Source organism: Typopeltis vanoorti, chromosome 25 (genome assembly GCF_054136105.1).
Source record: "Typopeltis vanoorti isolate ZY-2024b chromosome 25, IOZ_Tvanoo_1.0, whole genome shotgun sequence".
In the NCBI taxonomy this organism is placed as follows: Eukaryota; Metazoa; Arthropoda; class Arachnida; order Uropygi; family Thelyphonidae; genus Typopeltis; species Typopeltis vanoorti.
This window is the reverse complement of record NC_143573.1, coordinates 52,913,399-52,930,941: the sequence shown is the minus strand read 5'-3', so window position 1 is coordinate 52,930,941 and position 17,543 is coordinate 52,913,399. Positions and strand designations below refer to the sequence as shown.

Below are 17,543 nucleotides of genomic sequence, written 5' to 3'. Positions count from 1 at the left end.
TATAGCTTTCAGGTTCAAGAATAAATCCGGTTAATCCTATGCGACAGTTCAGAGCAGTAGTATAAGTGAAATTCATTCTCTCACATGGCAGTTCTTAAGCTTCTCTGCTCAGTGGTTAAAACAGTCGGCAAAGCGTATACAGTACTAAGAGAAAAGGATTCTGGCTTTCATATTACCACTAAGTTTGCCAAAAACATGCAGCTATAAACAACAACGCGGGAGAATAAAACTTACATCATACAAGAATAAATATCTTAGGGTTGAGTAAAAGGTAGTGTTGGTTAGTTGGTTAAGTTTTATTGGTGTAAGGGGAGCAAAGGTCATACTGTGCTATAGTAAGTAGTGTCAGTGTTGTGTTAAATCACCAACCAGAGACCGTCTCACACAGAAGTGGCAGGCAGTTTTTTTTTTTTTTCATCCTTCTAAACAGGCACACCGGCCGTCATGTGGTTGCCCTTCGGTAAAGGCACACAGAGAGACTATTCAGTAGTGTAGAACATGTGAACAAAACTAGGAGAACGTTTGTGCATTAAGATACGGTTGTTTATAATCTAGCCGAATGTGCGAATGGTCGAAATGTGAAGCCTGTAGAGTGAAAGAAATGTCATATAAAAGTATAGTGCAAGAGAGGAATGAAAAACAGTGGTTTTACTGATACATCTACAGTAGCCTCACTCGCCAATGAAGAATGCAAACAGCCAACTTTTGGCATCCTTGCTGAAAATTGATGGGGGTGGGGACTGTGGCTGTTTTGGAATTACGGCCGAAGCAACTAAGGGTGTGAAGCCAACGTATTATGTATGTAAACTGTGTTGGTTCTTCTGACCGGTTTACCTGTTTTGTAGTAGAGGACATCATCAATAAGGGTCTGGAATACTTTAAATGAGAAGATTGTACCACATGTACTGAAGATATTCTGCATATGATTAAGAGCACAGTATAATAAATCCTTCACCATTAATCAAGGAATAAAAAAGTTCCATCATTATGCACCCATAGTGGTACACTTGGACATACTATAGTCTTGGTTCTACGAATCAGACATGAGATATCAAAGGTGAGCAACAACAAATGAATGGCGCCAGTTTGGAACTCTTCCATCCCCACACAAAAGTATTGTTCAAACATGAACAAAAAAAAAAAAAAAAAGAAACAGTGTGGTCATACAGAACTTTTTCACTGCGTCTTTTCACAACGCCACTCAACCAATCAATATATTATTCAGTTTGTTACGTCACAAACACAGCCTCATTGGGAATTCTGCTGGATTGCATGAAATGCTCAAAGTAGAACCTGCCAATTGCTTTCTGAAACGATACTAGAAGAAAAGAATATGGAGCATCAGATCTGCCAACACACATCTCTATGACTAACCTCTTCGCCTTTTCTGACCTCCAGGAAAAGGCGTTTTAACACAACTTACTCTCCACGTCTCTACAACGAATATTCAGAAATGGAATTTCTTAGTTACATGTGCACCAAAACGTTATCTAAGCGGCTATAGGTTATGTTAAATGAATACAAAGGACTCAAAGACAATTCTAAGCATAAAAATAATAATTTTTATCGTTGCTTTACTTTTCTCAGTTGTCATAGAGTGATTGTAGTGGAAAATGCAGCTGTTTTGTTATATACAACTTGAAGAAAGTTTTATAAAGTGCTTTTGTTTTTCGTTTCTCTCTCTCTCGCTTAGTCTTTCTGCGGCTGAAAAACGTCCACTCTCCAACAGTAGGTTGCTGGTTCGAATCCTGCTGTAAGCATTAGACTGCTTGTGATTGTCTTAAAGTGGAGGAAAGGATTTCGTATCCTGGTGTGGCGTCACCATTCTGCTTATTAGAGGCCTAAAGTGCCGTCAAAAAGTTCCATGTTTGGTTTCTAGAACGGGATCACGAGATCATATCATTTAACGCTTAGGCCATTTACAGCAATAAACGTACGATAGGTTTATAACTTTTCGTGAATGGAATTCAAATTCTTATATAAAAAAAAGGTCCACGCCTTCAGATTTCCAGTTGGTAATTCGCATTCATGCACTCCGTAGAAGAACGATGCTTTTAGTTTGTATCCTGCAATTTTCTTTCCGGTTGCAACAAACTATGTGTACAGATGTAAAAGAATGTCTTTGAAATGTATCTTGCAAGACTTCTCTGCTCCAGCATGTTTATTTATTGCTGCAGAAACTACTGATGCTTACTCGTTAGTAGTTTCTGCGACTAGAAAAAATGTTGCAGGTGGCAGTTGCCCAGGGCTAACCCAGAACATTCAAAAACATGTTACAAAGTTCACATTCCTACGAACTTTGTCTCGACACTAAGTTGTTTTAAAAGGAAGCCACAGCTTTAAACTTGCGTGACTGTGCAGCGTAAACACATCCGTACGCACATCGCATCCCTAAATGCGCATTCCGTGAGCTAACAGAGTTTACCCCACCAATCACCATTACCGTCATGATAATGTGACATAACGAGCCACGTGAGTATCGCTTCATTCTCTTCACGGCATTTATCCACTTTGTTTTTCCTGATTTTTCTAAAGATCAAGAAAAGTTTCCAGACAGAGACACAACTATGATCTCAGAAACAGGAAGACAACAAGGGAAAAAAAAAAAAAAAAAAAAGGATTTCTTAGCAATCTGACCAACGTCTTCTCGCTCCATGGAATTCTTCCAGGTAGACGATAGTCAACCCTTCTTGTGTGCGGCACGGATCGCTGAGCATCCCACTTGATTTCTATTTCTTTTTCCCCTCTTTTAAAGTGCGGAATGAAGTTAGTGCAGTTCTTGAGAGGAATTTCTAGTTCTGATTGAAAAACACTCTTTTTGTCTTCACTTTTCTTTTCTTTACAAAAACGGACCTAAAACTAAGAATATCTCGTACAGCTCTTGTGATATGATAAAGAATGTTCCAATGAAATTAGAAATTATTAGCTGATAATAAGAGACTTAATCTAGAAAACGAGAATCGGACCGAAGAATGCAGACGTCTCATTTCACCTGTAGCACTTTCTATCAGTAAAATTACTTAAAAATGCATTATTTAATATAAAATGCGAAAGAATTTAAATGCATAATCTTATATTTTTATTTCTATTAATTTGTTTATTCAGATTAAAGTATCTTAAAAATAATTCTGTCGCTTGAACTCGCAATCTACATTAAATACATTGCGTTATTTTTATAGGGTCACGTCACTGTAAAATTTGAGATTCCACATAATAAAATATCATATTTACATATTTAATCTACTTTTAACTAGCCTGCTTTTTTTAAAATAAAATCCGGAAATAGTTTACATAAGTATTAAGCCCCATAAGTATGAGGTATATGAAATCAGTGCGGGATTTATGTCATTTAAAGTATATAATTTATGCAGGATCGAAACGGTTGGCAGCAGGAGTAAATTAACAAATCAAACACTAATTCTAGCTGCATGCTGATAAAATTACACATGAAAAGCAACGCGACATTTTTGTCGTTGGATTCATTTTTCCGCTGTAGGTGAAAATACCAACGTCATTTAAAAAAAAAAGTCAATATTAATACGCATACGTTTTGATAAGTGCCGTATTTGAATTGCAAAATAAATTCTACTAGTGAAATAAAGTCAAACTAAATGAGGGTTCGGTTGGCATTGCATTTCTATCCATTTTGTTTTATTATTATATGTCTTATTCAGTTTTTTTTGTCGAAATTTACACTTTATTTCTGATATTAAAAAAAAAAACTTGTAACGGCAGTATTAAGTAAAATACGAAATCAATCGTTACATATAAGAGAAGAGATTTTGATAATCTTTCTTACCGAACATTCAGTTCCACAATCAACTATATTGTTTACATTTACTACATTAATACAACTCATTTTATCTACTTAGTGGAGTTTGTTAACACATGTCAACTGTCGGTAAAACTAGTTACTACTATATGAGTAGTTTAATTGCATATAATCAATGCAATTAAAACAAATGAAATGTCTGCTATTTAAAAAAAAAAAAAAGAAAACAGAAAATATTGAAAAAATTTTCTAAACTGAAAAAGGCTCCGTCTATCCCATAAACTATGCACAGCGGCCTAAAGACCACAAGCCTTTAACAGACAAAAAAACACTGCTTCATAGTCTCAGCACTAATCTCTACAACAAGAACAAAATGACAAACAATTAAATTGCTTCTTTCTTATGCTGACTTCATATTACACCTAGCTGTGGCAGACCTGCAATCACATATATGCCAGCGATGAATAAGGAAAACACAGGGCGCAAAGTCACAGACCGTAGATAAGTTAATCGCACGTGACAAGCTAAATTAGTCTGAAACTCAATTTAGCTTTTCAGTGAGACTTCATTTATTTCTTGGGAGGATAAAAAGTGGCACGTACAAAATGCTGTAAACGTTCACAATTGTAGGTAAAATATTTCTTCTTGGAGTTATTTTAAATACTAAGATAGAAAACAGTTAATTTTCTTAGATAAGGATGAAAGCTTCCTTTTAAAAATGTGAAACAGCAAAGTTATTCAAGTGAGAGATATTGTGGATTCAGATACTTTAAAATACAGTACATTTTTATGCAAATGATTTCGATGTTGTTCTATAATCATTGTGTATTCGCCAAACTGGTGAACGGGGAGTGACAAAAATCTTTTATCAATGTATTAACCCTGTTTCAAACTAGACTTGATATTTTACGTGTCTTTTTAGGACAGTAGACAGCAGGAAACAGCACTGAAGTCCATAACAGTGTTATAAGTAGAGTACATTTCTGCTTATGTCACTCAAACACAGCTGAACACAACTCTATTCATTTAGGAAGTTCCTTAACATAATGCACCACACCCTCTTTTGCCCTATATCCTAAAGCTAAATACCGCACTTGACTGACAGTACCAAAGTCTAAACTACTCCTCTAGTGCACACAATATGCACTATAAAGATAAGAGAAAAATGATTCTTTGTTCCCATTATTTTCATTTCCTGATAGTGATTTTTATCCCAGCCAGAATGTAAAATGTAATTAAACTATAAGTGATATCGTACCACGCAATGTTTATTCCTACTGTAAATTCTGACAGGGGAAAGAGCCCAGCATCCGCAGTTGATGGCAAATAGTGGGGCATGAGTCATTCCACTTAGACCACTATTCGAAAGTATAATGTTTCTAGAATTTTATATTTTCCTTAAATAATTTTATTAAGTGCTTTCAAATAAATTAGGATCATAGTTATAATGACACCAAGAAATGTGAATGCGTCATCTATGAAGCAAGTCTTTCTGGAACACCCTATTCATAAAAGAGTTTTAATTTTACTCTACGAGTTCTTAAGGGATCTTGCTATATTTCTATACCTAGTCCTACAAAGCCATTAAAATTAGTATTCGAAACTTGGCGTAGAATATGTGTCTTCTTCTAAATCCGTTACTTGTGGCTTCATTTAAAAGTGCTGATCAGTTCCAAACAACTCAGAGCAAGGCTAAGATCAATTTCTTCTCTAGTAAGTTTTGTTATAAGGGAACCGGTTCGAACGCTATATTTTAAATTTTGGCATTTGAAAAAAAAAATTATTTACTTTAAAACTTGAAAAAGTTTTATTCTAAGTTTTATTTATTATAAAAAGGATATTAAATATCCATTTATATCTTATAACCAAATTCCAATTGAACAGAGAGCTTCTAAGAATATATCCTTTGGTTTACTGCTACAGTTAAATAGAGGCCTCGTTCTTATCCTCTTTTGATTTCTGCCTGGTCACCGATGAGAACCAACAGTTCGAAACAGCAGTCAGACCTAAGAGCGCTGATAAAAGGCGAATATACAGGCTCCTGAGCAGAGTTCATGCTTTTTAAGTAGTGCAAATCCAAGGAAACTCCAATGCCGAATATGCTATTCTCATAAGCTCCCTGGTATATTGGAATTTGTCTGTAAGATATAAATAGGCATTTAATATCCTTTTTATAATGGCTTACTTTTTGTATAGCTTCTGGGGATTAGGCCATGATACAGTATGTTGTCAGAAAGCATTTGCTGAAGGAAGGGATAGGTAGGGGGGAAAGAAATGAATGGATAGTGGATAGATACAGTTAGAAAGATAGGTAAAAACGATTTAGGAAGGGCGGAAAGTTTTCTCCTTTTTTTTGGTAAAAAAAAAAACAGAGAGAGTTTCTTTTTCATATTCATACCTGCGGAAAAATACAGAAAGGAGACGCAATACGCTCGTTATTCTAGACACGATCGTTTGCATGCGCTTTGGTCATTTCTAATTAACTAAGACTATATCTGTAGTAATACACTTTATCCTGTTTTGAAATGGTGTATTTCAACTAGGACATGTATCAGAGGATGATTTTATAAGGAGAACGTCTAATATTTACAGAGTTCTTTGTGTGAATCCTACCATTAGTACTGGTGCCGTTGACTAGATAATGCCGAAATCCTGCTCTAGAGACCAAACACAGAACTTTTTTCATAACTACTTTAGGCTTAAATATGATGGATGGTGGCAGTCTTACATCCATCTATGGCAGTCATCTCCCACCTAAAGACATTCACAAACATCCATGCCCTGGTGGAATTCGAACCCACAGCCTGTCGGTTGGAGAGCGTATACACTAACTTCAACAAGCCAGGCTGGTAATTCTAATCTAATTTTATTGTTGCTCAAGTATCCATAAGGAATCAATAATATGGATCTGTTTTTGTTCAGTTTATTCTAGTTTGTGTGTGGCTTTTTGATATGACGGGATAGTTTTGTGATATGTTTGGCTTTCAGGAGGTTTTTTGTTTATTTATTTATTGGATTTTACTGAGATAGGTTTAACCACAACCCGATACTACAGATTTTCATTTAAATTTTTGAATCTGATGAGATACAAAACAAATCGATCTGTCACTTTAAAATAAAAAATAAAATAAAAACATTAAATGCTTCCATTCATTTTAAGCCTCCAAGAAGTTTTCCAGAAAAATATTCTACAATTTGTCAGTTACTGAAATAAAATACATTGGTCGACCAATCAATCAAGATAGCTCTGTTATCAAGCAGGTGTAGGACATTCATTTCCTTCTCTCACTCGCGCTATTCCCTTCCCTCATTTTCCATCACAGTACTTCAGTTATCAACACAAAGCACCGAGAACAGTACTGACATTATGAAACCGTATTTCTACTACAGTGGAAGTTTTCACTCCCGTGGTGAAGAAACAGCTGGGGGAACCAAAACGATTGCCCACTAACCACCAAAAGAGCACAAACGCCAATCTAAACACCGTTCCGAGCATTTCAGCTCCACAGACCAACGATAGATAGTTTTAAGTACACAGCTCGCGTCAAAATGATAAGAAAGATGATGCGTTCAACAGAAAAAAAATCAATAGTTCCGAAATAAACCCGCTTTTGACAGCATTTTTGTGCGCGCAGATCGATATAGTAGGTAAACAGTAGCGGTCTCTCTCTCTCTCAACCGAGATCTGGTAAAGTCATTCACTACATTCTAATTCCCTTCGCTTTAAGTCTACAGCAGGTAACGATTTTGCTGTACATACTTGTACGTGGCCTTTACCAAATCAAATCTGACTTGACCTTTTTTTTTTTTGACCTATAGATTTTAAAAAATTTCATGATACCTTTTATTTTAAGCTGCAAACCACTTATATGGTAGGAAATTTCAACGAAAAGTCAATTGATTTAATGAAAAGTAAAATGAAATATGAATACATTAACTTAAGGTCTGAACTAATCAATATGGATTAGGAGCATTTAGCTCATTATATTTGGATGTCCTTACCAGCAGAAACATAGAATCCAGCTGCTTATGCCCTTTATCATTTGAGCTCTGGTCGTAACGGTGTATAATAAGAGCACTTAATTGCTGCGCTATGGTCAGAGATCTATATAAACGCATCTTTTGTGAAAGAGAATTCAGGCATTTTCATTTAGGAGCAACTTACTTGATGCTTTTGGATTGGCATGCGGCTTACATAGAAGAGCATCTTTAATGTTAAAGGAATACGGAGATGGATTTGATTACAACAAATCCAGCAAATAGAAAAGAAAAGCAGCGATGATGAAAGGCATGTGAATCGAAGCAATTTCTGCCTACTAGAAATGAAATAAATATTTTCATTTTGTACAACAGATTATAGAAAAGTTATAAAGATGTAATAGTTTTTCAAATAAATGTGGAATTACTTTGTTATATTCATTAATATTTTTATTGTGACGTAATTGCTCGTATTTTTACAACAGGTTCAATAATAATAATAAGAAAAAAAAAACACATTGTGTGGCCAGAATGTTACCATATTTCGAATTATAGAATATCTTGCAATTTCATGCATGATTTCCAAATAATAATAATAGCAGTATTATTTCAGAATGCGTTTTACAGGGTTTTCAAATCAAAAGATGGTTTCCTGTTTCTTTTAAGATGTATGATGACGACGAAGTCAATGTGCGTTTCGATTTTTTACATTGAATTTCGCGTGCTTTACTGCTTCCCTACAATAAAGAGAGGATCTATTGTATGTCATACACGAACCCACTCAGAACTTGTTCCCCCTTGCAAGAGCCGGTTGTTGACTCCGCCATACACACACCCACCAACACCCGCCACTACTCTAACAATGTCCTTTTCAGTGCCATAAGTGTGCGTGTGTTGTGGTAGGGGGACCTTGACGTTATGTGAAGGGCACACGGAAAAGTAGTCGGCTGTTAAAGCCACTTCCTCCGTCAGCTGTTTGGACTGAATTAAAGTGGATAACACAAGTACGCTTTTTTCGTCCTTTTTCGGCACTGAACTTTTTTTTTTCTCCTGTCGCCTTCTGTAAATGCACTACATCACCGAGTGGACAGGAGTTGCAAGGATTCTCCAGAGGAAATAAATTATAAGACTGTAAAAGTGTTACTTTATATTGGTATGTTATATTGAATTGCATCACTTTAACAACGAACTGTATCAGAGAGAGAGAGAAAGAAAGAAAGAAAAAAACATATCCTATATTAATCTTTCTCTTTTTCTCTCGACTGTATTTTCGGGTAACAAAATTATACAACAAACATTTCAATGTGGAATATCAAACATCAATAACGTGTTTCTGATTATTTCTATCAGACTGAAAAAACAGCAACAAAAAATTAAAAATGTTCCAAATAATTGGATTTATTGCATCATCGTGCTATCAAAAAACTAAATTATTACATCGATAAACAACGATGACTACCCTTCACAGTAACCTAACTTAAAGGATTAGAAGTTAAATATCAGCAACTTTTCTTTAGGCTTCTTTGCTTTTATGGTTTGATCTTGCCAAGCCACACTTACGAATCCTTCCTAAATCATCTAAGAATTACATATAATGGATAGTTCTCTTTTTGACAGCAAGAAAATTTATGTGATTTGGACAGAAATTCTTATCCACTCATGATTCTGGGTTGGAAAAGGCTCTTTCAAAAAAAAAAGAAGAAAAAGATTTAATCGGTTGATATTCAGGAATATAAAATAGCTGTCCAAGATTCATAATCGCCATGGTCTAGACCAGTGATGGCGAACCTATGACACGTGTGTCAGCACTGACACACTTGAGGGTTTCAGGTAACACATCTTGGATGTTGAAAAATATTGGTATTCTGATGAAAAAACTGCGATAAATCGTGTCAGATCGCTCTCAGTTAAGGCGAAGGTAGGTTTGTTCATTGAAAGAACTTTCTACCAGTACTCAGCAACAGAAAAGTCATTAAATGTAATGTAAGTTTGTAATTTCACTTTATTAAATTAATCGTATAATATGAATTCATAGATTTTATATCAATGTCCTATGAAATAAATAGCCTAATATGATATGTATAAGTCACCATCTATGATTATGTAGTTACATTTATAATGCATATATGCAAGTGGCACATCAACAACGTCAATATTTAAAAAAAATATATATGTTTGATACACCTGGGTAAAAAGGTTCGCCATCACTGGTCTAGACTATAGTTTTTAATGTTGGGCGCTGTCTGTCGGAGTGTGTAACTTTCAATGTTTGGTTCAAATTCCACGATAGCATGGATCTTTATGAAAATCTTTAGGTGGTAGGGGATTTTATGCCCCAGTTTAAAACCATCGTCCTGTTTATTAGAAGCCTACGGTGGCTTGAAAAAAAAAAAGTGTCATTGTTTGGTTTCTAGCGCAGAGGAGAGATCTCCCCTTAGATCTCACCCCAAAATGAGAGGGGGAGGGGAACGTGTGATTGGGATCGTGAAATAAAATGTTTTATTATTTAATTTAAACTATTTTCATTTTAAACTGACACTTATACCCCCACAAAATAAATATCGCTATTATGCAAACACCTTCTAGCAGTCTTGTTATTCCAATCTCGCTTCAATTTGAGAGGTTAGCGTATCTGTTCTTCAGTCGACAGACCGCAAGTTCGTTTTCCGCTGTGACCATGGATGTTTGTGATTGTCTTTAAATAGGAGTTGAAATTTATCGCCCGGTGAAACCATCTCCCCGCTTACTGGAAGCTTGAAGCAACTTGGAAAAAGTACCATATATCTCGAGAGAAAAGTTCCAGATTAGGTAACTTTTAAAAAATTAATAAAAATGGAAAAAATGCTTATACCACCCATTGTACTAATTTATAGGCTTACAGCCTTTATTACGTGGGCATCACATTAAAAAAAAATCAAAATTCTATATTATAATGGGGTAAAAACGTAAGAAAGAAAGGGAAAAAACGAAGGAGAAATTTACGGTATTTATCTAGATCTTATTTTTCGTAACTTTTAAAAAATAAAATACTTCCTGGTCCAAGAGTGTTGATTATATTTTTAAAGCCCTGTCGCAATATACCTTGCGACAAGATTTAAATAATAATAATAAAACATGACCGAGTGAAGCGGTGTTGGTTTAAATTCAAAGCATGCTCTGACGTAGTTTAGTTTTTTTTTTCTTTTTTTTATGATTATAGCTAATTTATTTATGATACTTTGCAAGGTCATGAAAAAGCACTATTGGGATATGAGAATTCTCCGGATGACATCCGAAAATTGCAACTTACAGGTTAAAAAATAATAATAAAAGTGCAGAACGAATGAGGATTAATATTCGTGATTTTAGCTGTCCCTGGGTAGGCAAGACTAACACGGCATGAGAAGATTAATATTCCTTCAGGACTAATTACATCTACCTTGAGACACACTATTTTCCATGCCCTCGTATTTAGCTCGATGAGACTAGTTGGCGACTGTACAGACACGTAACATAGGTTGTGCTCTGTGTGTATGTGTATTCCCTGCAGTTATTTATAACCGGTTAGCAATGCAGGAGATAATGACCTACTGACTGAACCAGATTGACGGAAGTAGAGGAAAAGCAGATATTTTTAAAGTTCCGTAAGGAATGGGTTAAGGTTATTTGGCTTGTGAGCGTGTTTGTGTATGTAATTGGTACCTCCTGTCTGGACCTAAAGAATGCTAATAACTTACTTTTTTTAATGGAGTGAACGGTTAATTATTCAACAACATGTAGTTTAGCTCGAATAAAGTTTGATATACTCAAGGTTTTTACTCTACTTGGAAACGTCCTGTTTGTAGCAGTAGGTACATTCATATTATAAGTCACTAAAGAATCCGGAAGTAGGAAAACAATAACCTAGACCACTTGATCCAGGAAGTCAGCGGTAACGAAATATTAAAGCACATTTCATCAATACCAATACTAACTTTATTAATCTATTACGAAGATAAAACCCACTTGTCAACCTTCCCCTCCCCAACATACTCCGAAGTTTGGAGGTTGACTCTGATGGACTTTGTCTTCAACGAACCGCTTCCGGTTCAAGTTATCATCATCGCTGCCTATGTCACTCATCGATCTACTAGGTTTTTCTTGTTTTTTTTTTTTTTAATACAGAAGGACTGACTATCATTGTAGTATTAATGATAGTAGACAGAGATGACCTTCTACGAGGTTAGGCGATGGATAGCTGCGGTTTCTCAAGTCGGAGAAGCTCCTGGAAAGCCAAGAACTTGCATCATGCATCATTTTTTAATTTATAAGTTCGATTTTCTTTACATTTTAAAACTAGTCTACCCTCCCCATTCGTCTGCGAACTCTGGATTAAGAATGCTGATCCTAAGGAGACCAACACAAACTGACTCAAATGTAAAGGAACTCAGTATTTATTCATTTAGCGTATGATGATTTAATGACCGTGAGACCCACAAGAGCAGGTACGACCGTTCCTTATGGAAAACCAGTACATTGCTACTGGATATGATGTAGTTTTTGTCTATAAACTGCGTGTACTCTGCGGCTGATTTGTCTGTTTTAATGTGCAGAAGTGCCTTTGAGCGCAGTCACATCACGACATTTGCTCTTTGATTGGAAAAGATCTAGATTGGAATCACACCTTTATAATGACTTATTTAAGTTAAGGGATATTACATCCCATATTGTTTCTTAGCCGAATGAGAAACTCAAAGAGTTTCATGCCGAATATAGAAACTATATGAAGTTCGGCGATTCCAAGCGTAAGCAAATACCTAGATAGTGCAGCACCTGATAGCGAAGCCTCTCAAAGCCAGATCCACCCCGCACCGTTTTCCACCCTCATAGGGGTCTCATCAGTGAGTAAGTAGACCTAGTTAATATCAAGCTTGTAGCGAACAGAACTTATATCCCTTCTATGAGAATTGCCAAGAAGGTGTCCTAATAAAGTATTAATTATATGAAGAGCCAAAGGCTTCAATTCGGCGACATGAACTTATTTAAGTTAAGGGATATTACATCCCATATTGTTTCTTAGCCGAATGAGAAATGAAGCCTTTGGCTCTTCATATAATTAGTACTTTATAATGACTTTTCATTTGAAGGAGAGTTAGCTGATCTCGTACGGACGTGACATAGTTGTTTTTTTTTTTTTCTCCGCGATGCAGGCAACCCGGCTGGAGAATAAACTTAGCAGGCAAACAGTAACACACTGATCTCAGATCTGCAATTCCAGCCCTAACGAACTAAATATGAAGAAATGTATCTCTCTCTCTCTGACAAGATGCATATTCTTACAGAAACTATTCTGCTGAAAGCTGATTTTTTATGTATTATGTATAATCTCTTGCATATATTTATTATATTATTCTGTATAGAATAATGACTGTCTAATGATTACGTGATGAATGTAGCAATACATAGTTGTATTTTTGTTGATTTTTGACGGAATGAGTTTGGAACCTACTAGAAGAACTTATACAATTAAACATAATACATATACTGGCCTCATAGCCTTTAGTAACTTCAACTATAATTCCTAGAAACAACAACAACCTAACACGTACATACATACAGATGGATTTCCAGTCTGCCCACAGTATCGTATCCTGTCTAGTATCAGGTTAATGCTTTTAAAATGTAGGTGTTTACACTAAAGAAGTTGCAACACAACATCTTTTTTCTCTCTTTCTGTATGTGTGTGTTGGCGAACTCTTGTACTGTATTTTCTTTTTGTTTTCAAGGACCATGTGAATAGCCTCATTACATTTAGCAGCCTGCGATATCTTAAGGGGCTCACTCCCTATGGGCAGCTGGCCTCATTCTGTTTGTTATCTGCATTAATGTCTTATGAAGTGGAACCGACACATCGATAGATTGATCACCCCAGTGTGAGTCACACTATACCCAGCGTGTCAACTTTATGTAGTTTACGATCTTGAATGCAATGACGCTGGTTAATAGATCCTTCAGACGCTTTCTTACTTAGGAAAAATTTTAAATTAAGAAAGTTTTCCCCCAAGATATCCACTCTCACACTTTAAGTATACCTTATTAAAAGTATTCATAATTAATCTAGTTCTTAAGTGTAATCATTCGTATAATTAATAATCGGTTTAAGAAATGGCTGATGGAACTGATAGAAATCTATCAAACAATGCCACTGCTCTCTTCTTTAAAAGGTCTCTGCTGGAATTTCTGTCCCGAAACAGTCGACTACTATTCCTCACCCTCATTACACTCCAAATCGTGTATCCTGGTAAACTTGAGTTTAACAGAACTCAAGTTATCATTAACTGGAATAAACATCACAATTAGAGGGACGGGGAAAATTGAAAATATTACTTTCTGAAACCAAAAAAGAGAACTAAATGTTTTCAGCAATGACTTTACGACATCGAGGTACATTTGCATTTGCAATGAATAGCAAATACATATTAAGAAAAAAAATGGAAAAAAAAGAAAAATTATTACGCTTCGTTTACTGAAAAATGCAGCTGAATCAGTTGAGTGATATACTAGAACAAATTTCATAATTTGCTTTGCCAGTTTGAAGAAGTTCAAAAAATTAGAAAGCCACATAATTTATTACTTTATGAGGAAAAATATATTATTTTAGGCTTTTCTGTTGCTGTGAAGATGTTTATCACACGCAACGATAACAATAAAAACAGAATTTTTGTCGATGCTGAATTTTCACTCTTTATCTCAAAAGAAAGAACTATGATAAACGAAGACTGAATTCGACTGCAGTATTTTACGCTACATATGTAAGAGACAATACATGTAACTGGGCGCATTCATCTCTTAACTTTTTTAAGGTTCATTTCTGTTCTTCATGCAGAACTGCATGAAGAACAAATAATGCTGTGGAATATAGAAATCATATCTTCGTTGACGTAATTAAAATAGACACAACACACAATTAATATTACTTGCTTTAAAATACGATTCTGAAACAACCAGAGCCTTAATTACTATGAGAAAAAAAAATTATTAATTTCCTCAACCTTTCTCGGTTCTTACAAAATCCTGACCGGTCATATGAGGATCAAAGCTTAAAATTTATTTACACTAATCTGAGCGCACTGAAACGGATATTAATTGATAAAGTTTTCTTTTCCTACTGGAATATAAAAACTTATTGAAATACAAGAAGACCGCAAGTATCAATACCTCATATTTACTTAAAGCTGTAAAGAAATAATTAGTACAATCTAAAACCGGATTCATCGATTGATGACTACGAATCCATATATTCCCCCTTAGCCAAAGCTTATTCTTGAAATCAGGAGATTTAAGAATCTATTCTGATTAGAATTGAGGCCCGGCCTCTCATTCCATGTTTTCACTCTTTGAACCATAATGATCTAAGATGGAGAAGAAGGATCACCCAATATTTATTTATTTATTGTGATATACTGCCTAACTGCTTTTTTTTTTCTTCGTGGGTAGGAGACGATGTCGATCGGGTATGAGAGTTGACTTACAGATGGTGCGAGACCAGTCCCGCTACTGCAACCAGAAGTGGATTGAAAATTTTACCGTATTTGCTATCTTTGGGGAATTCTCGATTATTTGACTCTCGGTCTGTTTACGGTGCTGAATGTTTTATAAGTTATCAGCTTTTGGGGGATAGAATTGACATAGAAAAGCATATTCCCAAATTTCTAAGCAGACTTTCTTACCTCTTGCAAATCCCTATTACTAAACATATGCTTAAAATTACCATATTATCATTTAAATAAAAAAGAGAGAAAGATAAAAAGCATTGGTTAGTTTGCTTATTGTAAGTGTATAAGAAAATAGGCTATAGAGTGACGATTCTCTTCTTCTTCCCTCAGAGGGCACAAGTATTATATGGTTATATTCGTAACTGATTTTCCTTGTCCTAACCGTCACCTGTTTCATCTTACAATTCTAACATCCTCCTTTATTTAATAGAACTAAATTCTTTCTTTCTATATACTAGTTTAAATCGCATACTACAATATGTAAAAACGTCATGTTGAGAAACTCCCTAGCCAACTTCTCCTGGAGGACAGCTCATTGTCGTGCTGTAGTGAGCACCGATGTTATACTCATAATTCATGCTTTCGCCTCACGGTACACCCACGGTCTCTCCCATTCAAATGTAACAACCACACTACGAGGGTGGCTTACATACGTCACAGTTTCGGTATTTCACACTGCCCGTCACCGTTTGGCATTATAGAGCTCAATGCAACACGGACGAATGTGTGATAAAAAGGATACTGCGACTAACATAAACGTTGTCCTCTGCTTTACTGAATAACTCCAGACCGCACGCCGTAGAAAAATAAAGAGAGAAAGATACTCGCGCCACGGCGAACAGCAGCAGCGGGCAAGGGACGAGAAACATCAGCTGTATCGAAGTGAGAGCAATGTTGGTTAACTGCTCGCATACATACACACACACACACAAATAATCAGACGTAGGCGTAGACAAAGCGATCGGACCTACCTGCAGTGCGTTCTTCAGATTCCAGGGACCGTGGCTGCCTCGCAAATGCAGATTCCTTTGCTTAAAGTATTCCCGACAACAGATTGCTTTTCGCCGCCTTATCGAAACAAGGCCGAGCCAGCTCAGCCACGATAAAACGTCTGCACGCGGAACACAAACGCGTTCAATGGCTTCTGGCGTCTTCATGGCTCCCTCGGTCTCGAGTTGGGAGAGGCTATTTTCGGGTGGAGGTGGGGGAAATGATAGTTAGAGGAGAGATGAGCCAACAAGAGCGCTTTTTTTTTTCTTTTGTTTGGTGAATGCCAGGCTACAGAATTTGATGATCTGGTTCACACGCTGTTTTCGTGATACATTATACATTCACTTTTACATTTTTATGTCGATTGTGCTGTTTTCTGCAATCAACAGTAGCTGGATAGGCATCGGTAATTCAAAGCAAACAATTGTCCCAGTGCAAAAGACTAAAGTAGATCAAGTTGGAAGTCCGCTATTCAGAAAAAAATATAGATTATATGTTCAAGTAAATCGTGGAGAAAATGTTGCTGGATCCATGACTTGGTTTTGAAACTCTGGAGTCTGTTGACCACGAAATGAATGCAATTTAGTGTATTCCACAGCATCCCTTATAGCATATACACACAAATTATGCTTGCGATACATGTTGCTAGATTAAAAATAAAAAATAAAAATAAAATAACACTGCATTTAAAAACGTCTCAAACACTGCTGTAAACGTAAAGTATTAATAGCAAAGTGATACCTTGAAATTTGCAAACGGAGAATATTACATCTATGTTCGTTTTCATCTTTACAAATCGATTTCACTGTGATTCTTCTCATGAATCTTATATCATGTATGGCTATACACTCTGCCTTAAACCGTCTTTACCACTCACTCAGGAAAGGGAGTACCAAACATTCGGAGCTTTTGGACACTTGCCTCCTACTCCTCTGTCACAAAATGTTTTAGAGTTTTTCTGATCCCCTTTCATGACACATCACACATAAAAATATAAACACAAAGCTTTTCCTTTAAATTTTCTAGATAATTTTTTTTCAATAAACTGCGTTAATTATTGAAAGATTGATTGGGGAAGAAGAAATTGAATCATCTATCATTGGAGTCATATAATAAGGTTATAAATTCAAAATTCTTGTAAGAATGCGATTACTAATAAACAGAATAGAGTTTTCACATAGAAATCATGCAAATTCCCCTTAAACTCGAATGTTTTATTTTCCCCAAAACAAGCAAATCTGTCCAAAAGAACATACGCATTTGCTGATATAGAACACTGACCTCTTTAG

General features: G+C 35.8%; 1 protein-coding gene across 6 annotated transcripts in view; it reads right to left on the bottom strand.

The window, feature by feature from the left end:
• LOC150092750 (xylosyl- and glucuronyltransferase LARGE1-like) overlaps positions 1 to 16,398 on the bottom strand; it is a 676,688-nt gene extending 660,290 nt beyond the window's left edge. For all 6 annotated transcript variants that reach the window (XM_090414755.1, XM_090414753.1, XM_090414752.1 and 3 more), the window contains exon 1: positions 16,236 to 16,398. The gene's annotated coding sequence lies outside the window, so the exon portion shown is untranslated. The remainder of the gene's footprint in view (positions 1 to 16,235) is intronic.
• Positions 16,399 to 17,543: the final 1,145 nt, after the last annotated feature.